Genomic DNA, 8,301 nt, shown 5'->3' with positions numbered 1-8,301 from the left:
TCTTGAAGAGCTCGCTGTAACTTTAGGGCTTCCAGTTCCCTGCGTAAAGAAGTTAAAGGATCAGAAGGACTTTCCAAAAACACAGAGGGGGTCTCTATGTGAGGGGGGTTGGTGAACAGCTTCCTAACCCCCTCTATCCTCGTAGCGGCTGCGATGAGCTCCTCAAGAGTGGCGTCCGGTCGGAGACTCTCTGGTAGTTTTTGCTGAGAACTTTTGGGAAGCGCCTTCTCTACCCACTTCTTAACCATAAATTCACCTGGTTGCTGGGGAAGCTTGGCAACCAGAGACTTGGTTTTGGTCATAAGTTCTGCAAAAGTCTCCTCTGGCTGGAGCACCATGTTGGCCAACTCATCCAACACCTTCTCCTGGTAGTCACCTAGCTGGAAAGCTGCACAGAACTGCTGTCTTAAGGCTGCCCAAGTTGAAAAATGGTTCTCTGCAAACTGGCTGTACCATTTGTCTGCTAAGCCATCCAAGGTGGATGGAAAGAGTACCAAATAAGCATCTTCCTAGTTAAGACCATGACCCCTACAAAGAGATACAAACCTCCTTGCATGGTCGTCAGCATCTTCTGAAGAGAGATGTAGGGAACTTGATGTTTACCTTAGCCAAAACGCTAGCCAATGGCTCCATGGCCCCTTGCTGAGCTTGTTGCTCACTAGCCTGCTGTAGCAAAATAGGAGAGAGCTTCACTGGAGATGGTGATCTGGAAGATGTGGAACCGGGGGGAGGAATGGATGATGCCGTATGTGGAGGTATGGGTGATGAGGTTGATGGACTTCTAACAGGTTCCAAGGGTCGTCTTCTGTTGTAGTACTTCAAAGGACTCAGGAGGGCGCTTTGACGCTCGACTGACCTCCTTGTATGGGTTATGCAGCGACCACCAAACCAACCAAGCTTTGGGCAAGAAAACCTTGAACTGGCTGAAGACTGGTCTAGACTCTACTAAACCAGGCGAGTGACTAGACCAAGCTGGAGCAGGGACGAGGAGTACTAGACCAGGGTCTAGACTAGGCAAGTGATTGGACCAGGGACGAGGAGGACTAGACCTAGACCAGAGACGAGGGCAGGTTGGACCAGGGCGAGAGGCGAGAGAACAGTTGGACCAAGCGAGAGGAGAACAGTGCAAGGCAAGGTCGACGAAGCTAGATAGACCCAACTAGCTCCAAGATTTGCACCTCACAGAGTGAGATTTCAGTTGAGGTCCCACCGTGATCGCCAAAATGAGAGCACCTGTAGCGCGGATAATGTGTCATGCCCTCTACAGTGGGTAGCCCTCTGTGCAATGTGCGTGACAATCTCACTCAAACAGACTGAATCTCCCTCGAACAGACTGAATAGAAAGGAAACAATAGACGTCAACAGAGCTCGCAAAGACACAATAGCAGACCAGAACATATGACTCGACTATCTCAAAGACCGATACAGACTCTGGCGTGGCAGCACACTTAGCTCCAGCCCAGGACTCATAGGTACAATGGGGTGTCGAGGCTCAGATGTGCAGGGATGGTGAAGACGTGCTCTGTGTATAGACTCACTGCTCTCAAGAGACGATGCTGGACCAAAGGTGAAGAAGATGATAACGATCACCAAACGCTACTACTCCTATGTACCACCATAAAGGGTCACCAACGGCTCATAAATGTCAGCCATGTGGTGACCTGGCCACGATGTCCACTAGACCACCGTCGGTACCCTGCCACACTGCCGCGTGTCACTCCCAGCCCAGAGGGTCCGTCCAGTGTGAAACAGCCTAGACCAACTGTACTAAGTGTGTCCTGTGAAAGTGACACTGTAGCTTGCTATAAGGAACTACTTACTTCGGCATGCTTCAAGAGCTTTTGAGGATCGATTATAGAGGATTTTTTGTCGACTTGTTCGACATGCAATGGTTCAAGATAAACATGGAGGATCGCAATGCTACTGTGCGTAGAGGAGAGTCTGGTTTCCTTGAGGTGGATTCAACTAAAAAATGGACCGACCTAAGAGATAGTTTCGTACTACCCGAGCATTGTGAACAACTAAGCATGTAAATAGTTAATATCCAATCTTAGAAGTTATGTGCTTGGAAGCTCTCATGTGAGTTATGTGGCTCTGGCAGTTGATATTTCATTCTACAAAGTTTGCATCAAACTAGTGGTACGTCATAGAGGTAGCCCCCCTCGTAGTGCATGGACGTATGAGGGCTACCATGTGCCAATCACAGTGGCATCAATGGAGGAGATTGGAGAAGATGCTCAGTCAGAAGCCGCTGAGGTGGTGCCAGACGAGCATCAAGCTCCTACTCTCTATGGGGTGCATGCAGAGGATCTACAAAATGAAACGAAGGACATCTGCCTAAACAGAGAGCTCTATATAGATATAGGGAGTTATGCTGAGCTATGCGAGGATGACAAAGAGACCTCTTAAAGCCAACATTGTATTTGAGCAATTTTGCTAAAAAAGGTTATGCTTGTGAAAACCAACCATAAGGAGAAGCCATGCATTGTGTACAACAATGAGACACCTGAAGTTTTTGAGAGCTTTAAGTACCTTGGCCTTGAGGTTCCAGCCAATCACAAGTGGCATGAATGTGCTATGTGTCATTTGGAAGCAATAAAAAAAGCATACTATGCATTTGAGAACATGTGTAATGTGGGAAGCATCAAGTGTTGGGTTCTCAAGAAGTACCTTTTTGGCACATTGGTGACACCGGTTCTTCTTTATGGAGTTGAAGTGTGGAGTGGGAGCATCTCAAGTCTACTTAAAAAGACTTTGAGAATGTCCAAAGCATTTTCTTACAAGCTTTCTCCAAGTTAATCCACAAACACCATATATGCTCCTACTTCTTGACTCGTGATCTCATGGAAAGGATTGTGGAGTACATGATAAAGATGCGTCAAAACCCCTCACATTGACTTCCTACAATTGCATGAAAAGCAAGCAAAAAAGTTCAAAAGACGCATAAAAGCAAGATCTTGAACACGAGATGGATGCAAGACATAAAGAAGTGGTTTGGGAGACAGGATGTGTTACACTTGCTACGTGATGCCTGGATTGTCTCGCAAGTGAATGAAGCTTTTCTACAACGCTAATGTATTACGGCTTGGGAGGAATCTGACGGGTCACGCTCACACATTACACCACCCATATTGCCCCCAACTACAAAACGATGTTCTTCAATGAAAGGGGAAACCGTACTCACACTTACATGCTTGATCCTATCCCCTTGTCAATGATACATACTATCGCAACCACTCGGCTTAGCTCCCACTCCCTTTGATGTGAGACATGGCGATGGGGCAATGAAGAAGAGTCAACTCAAGTGTGCACCTTATGCTCACTACAAGTTCGAGAGTTTGAGTACCACACGCTACTAGAGTGCTTAGCTTTTGGTCACATTCGAACTTGCTTCCCTCACATTTTTAGCCATGACTTAGACCTACACACTTTCCTCTCCCAACCACAACATGGGCTCTCCATTGTGACTTTCATCACCACAATTTTGGAGCATCGAGAGTCACTCATCAGCCACACACATACTACATCACATGTAACTTTGGTCCCATAGGTCATATTTGACCTCCAAGGACGATAATGAAATCTACCTATCTATCTATATCTTACTCTCTCTCTCTCTCTCTCTCTCTCTCTCTCTCTCACACACACACACACACACACACACACACACACACACACACACACACACACACACACACACACACACACAATCTCTCATGATATCTTTTTCCTCTCTCTCCCTTCCCCCTCTCATAATTTGCTTAGTAGGTAGCCCTCCCCCTCCTCTCTCTCTCTCTCTCTCTCTCTTTCTTTGTATCTCTCAACATCCAACCATTCTTCTCACTATCTCTCTTGGTTTCTCTTTCCTTCCTCTCCTTTCTCACACCCTTTGTCTATCCACTCCTCCCAAACACACACACACACACACACACACACACACACAAACATTCTGTGTGTGTGTGTGTGTGCATGTATTGAGCATCATCTCCATTTATCCATCTCTCTCTTTGTATGTATTGAGTAACATCTCCATTTATCCATCTTCATATCTCTCCATACTTTCTTAGGTACTCTCTCTCTCTCTCTCTCTCTCTCTCTCGTACCCCATCTCTTTCATTATTGTGCATTGAAGGGGGTGGATATAAAATGAGCATGAGCATTTGATACATTGCATCCCTTTTAGTATCTTTTCATATTCTATCATATAATGCAAAAGTTGATGACTCTAGTAGTGTGTGGCACTTATGTTCTCAAACTTGTAGTGAGTATAATGTGCATAGTTGATGTGACTCCTTTCCATTTCCCCAATGTCTCATCTCGCATTGAGGAGTGGGAGCCAAGTCGAATGATTGAGATAGTGAGACAAGGGGATAGTTTCAAGCATATTAGAGGAAATACGATTTCTTTAGAGCATGGTTTTGTAGTGAGGGGCAATATGGGTGATGTAATGTATGCACATTGGATTTCGTTGAAGCCAAAAAATGGGTGATGTAATGTATGCATATTGGATCTCATTGAATCCAAAATACATTGGTTGGGGTATGTGTGTGTGTGTGTGTGTGTGTGAGAGAGAGAGAGAGAGAGAGAGAGAGAGAGAGAGAGAGAGAGAGAGAGAGAGAGAGAGAGAGGGGGGGCAGAGGTATATGGGATGGGAGGGGACCAAAGAGAGAGAGGGTAGTGGGCAAGGGACGAAGGAATATGGTGTGGGAGGTTTTGAGAGAGAGAGAGAGAGAGAGAGAGAGAGAGAGAGAGAGAGAGAGAGAGAGAGAGAAAGAGATTTAAATAGATCAAAATACATCAAGACTCTTTTTTACAAATTGTGTGTAGTGTGTGTGTGGTGTGTATGTGTGTGTTTAAGTATTAAAATCCCCTCATAATTGAACCATACTTAGACAATTGTATTAAATAATATATCAATATTTTAAAACAATCATTTCATATACACCAATACAACATTCTGTATCTAATGGATAATACCAAAAAATTGATCTTTGATCTTTGATCAATACAATATAATATCTTAGTGTTGTATCTCTATGTGCCCATCCTTTGGGATGAGCTTCCACTACATCTACATGGAGCAGGATCCAGCTGGTACATTGGACGATCTTCTGTTATTGCTACAGTTTTTGTTGTAATCCCAAGGAAAGAATCTCTTACCTGTCACCATCCAAGAAACACAGCCTGTCAGAACTGGCATTACTTGGGAAGACAGGTGTCAAAGACTCCCTCCCCTTGTTATTGGCGTCAAAAATTACAACAAAAGCTAACACCATAACATAGATCAAATATTAAGCTTAAAGAGGGATTCCTTAATTTACGATAATATTTTCATCTTCTAATTCCAGAAACAATCGTACAACATCTCCTTTGTATTTTGAACTAATTTTTAAAAGTCCAGTCCACTGCCATCTCATCCGAGACCCTCACGTGAGGATTAAGGCACTATTTAAAAACATTGGAGTATGTTCAAAGTACTAACACTAAATTCAAAAGTTATACATCTATTCAATCAAGGAGAGAACTTTCTCAACCTATCAAGCTCAAAGGTTTACAACATACATTTGTAACAAGCTTGATTAGCTCGGAGAGACAACACATCAGTATTAACCATTAAAAAACTAGAATTTACTGAGTAGGTTTCTCGGCAACATAGCCAGATTAACAATCTAAGCTCAATCTTTTGAAACTGTAAATGAAGAAATGTAATATGCAATAGGCCTGTACAAATGTATCCCATCAGAAAGTCTAATGTATATTATGTCTCGTAGGGAATCAACCCCAATTTCATAGTTCCCCGTACTATGTTCATTGTCATCATTCCCTATACTATGTTCTTTTTAAATTACATAGTTTATGTCTTTTCGATTTTTGTAGGAATTTTGACAGGATTTCCTTTGTATCTGCTCAATATTTAAAAAAAACTAGTCCCAGCCATCATGTACAATACCCTCACATGAGGTTACTGAAAGAAAGAGTGAAAAATCATTTCCAAACACCATATCCAAACTAGATCAAGTTACTTTATGTAGACTTTTTCCTGCAAGTAGGAATTTCAACAACATTTCCTTTGTAACTGCTCAATATTTAAAAAAAAAACCAGTCCCAGCCATCATGTACGATACCCTCACATGAGGTTACTGAAAGAAAGAGTGACAAATCATTTGGACAACATCTCCTTTGTACAACGGATAGATTTTCAAATTTCCAGTGAAAGCCATCTCTACTGAGATCCTCACAGGAGATTAACGACCGTCACAAAAAAGGAAGACAAGTTCAAAATCTATAATGTCATCTGAGCACATATCGTACTTTTTCTTGCCAAGAAAAACCTGCAAAACAAATATCAATTGCGAAATTGATATGCTTTATCATAAAGCAAGAATGAATATCGTGTCATAAGTTTCGATTCTCGACATAAGTTAGCAACCAAGCTTCTCCATACCAATATTCCCATCACTTGAAGTCACCTCAGTTCAATAGACCAACAACTTTCAACCAAAAAATTCCAGTTCTAATTGCTCAAATGCTTAAAACTCCCAAAAAAGAATTTGGTAGCTTCATGTTTGCGTTTTTTGGGGGAATTTTCAAAACTCCAGCCAACAGGTATAAGGTTAAAATACAACATTATGAACTAGCATTTTTATGTTTCTGTTACTAGTGATGGTGTCATCCCCAAGGATGAGAGCTTAATATTCATAGAAAAATCCATCATTCTATAAACTGATAAGTATCTACCTACAAATGAGAAAGTTCCCACGTGCATTAAAACCATGTTAAGTAAGATAATTTTTATAGTTATCTTTAGGGTTCAAGGTCGCGATCTCTGTATGCACAAGTTGCTTTTATGATGCTCGTCAATTTCTCAATCAGCTTGCCATCCTCAAGCCGATCTTCATTAAATCCCCAAGTCAATAACCATACCCATATATGAGTGTTATCATCCCTTAAAGTTATTAATGTGTGACTTCAAAGCCAGAATGTTCAAAAAAATTTCCAGCATCATGTTTGTATTTTGATACTTTTTTGATTCCAGCATCATGTTTGTATTTTGATACTTTTTTGAAAAAATCCCATAATTTGCCATCTCTAACGAGATCCTCACAGGAGGTGTACGACGTCAAAAAGAGAAAAACAAGTAGCTTCAATCAATCTGCAGTATGTCAATATTGTCCTTGCACTTTTATTCTTTCAAAGTAAATAAACTCGCATTTGTTACCACTACCAGTTCAACACCCATCAAAGTACCTATTGAAAATTTCCTTTCATAGAACAACATGCAAAAAATTTCCAGCCATAAGCCTACAAAGTCTGTAAAAGCCATTGTGCATCTGTCTATGTACAATGCTATAGTATGCCAAAAAATTGAACCAAATTAAAACCTAAGCAGAGTTCGTAGCAATGAAGTGCTGAGTAGGTGAAGTTGCACCTACTTGTGATATGTTTTCCTTGATGTATCAAACATGTTGACTGAAGGTAGGATGAATCCAAGGATCTTGTTGTGTCCCGCCAGATATGGTAACTCTGTGGTGAGAGATACCTTCTTTCAATTACGATGTTTTTATGCAGGATCTACACACCATCCTTGTGGGCAAAACATAGCCGCATATCAACATCAGAGAGAGGGTCTCCATGAATGTGTTTGTGTGAGCATATACGTTAGTGTGTGTGCGTTTAGGCGAGCAAAAAACGGATTACCAATTTCAGTGAGCCAGGAATTCCGTCATATGATGTGCCTTCACCACGCAGAAGCTGATCTCCAGCCAATGTGAGTGTGTGCGTACCCGATAGAGAAAGAGAGAGATAGAAACAACACGCTCGTGTGTGTGTGTGTGTGTGTGTGTGTGTGTGTGTGTGTGAGCACGAGAGATAAAGGTCGAGAATCGAGTTGCAGTTTTGTATGTCCGATTGCATGTGTGTGTGTGTGTTGACCTACCACATAAAGTGGTTAGAACTGTAATGCTGCTAAAGTGGTTAGATTTGTACAACTATCCACTTGGTGGATGATCAATGCCAGATGGGTTTTTAGTTAAATATAGAACCTGCCAGATGTGTGTGTGTACGTGTGTGAGAGACAGGCATCGAGCAGAAGAGATAGAAGACGAACCACGGGTTTGCTGAATAGAGAGGGGCGAGCACGGCTCCAACCAACTTGCGCTATGAGCGTGCAAAAAACCTAGGGATTATAATATGCATAAGGGGAGAAAAAAGTAAGTTCAATCATTTAAAGCTCCTTATTGAAAGCCATGTGGAGGATATGTGTGTTTCAATACATGTACTATACAGAGCAAATGAGCCCTT

Source organism: Adiantum capillus-veneris, chromosome 21 (assembly GCF_014529385.1).
Source record: "Adiantum capillus-veneris isolate H3 chromosome 21, ASM1452938v2, whole genome shotgun sequence".
Classification (NCBI taxonomy): Eukaryota; Viridiplantae; Streptophyta; class Polypodiopsida; order Polypodiales; family Pteridaceae; genus Adiantum; species Adiantum capillus-veneris.
This window is presented reverse-complemented; position numbering follows the sequence as displayed.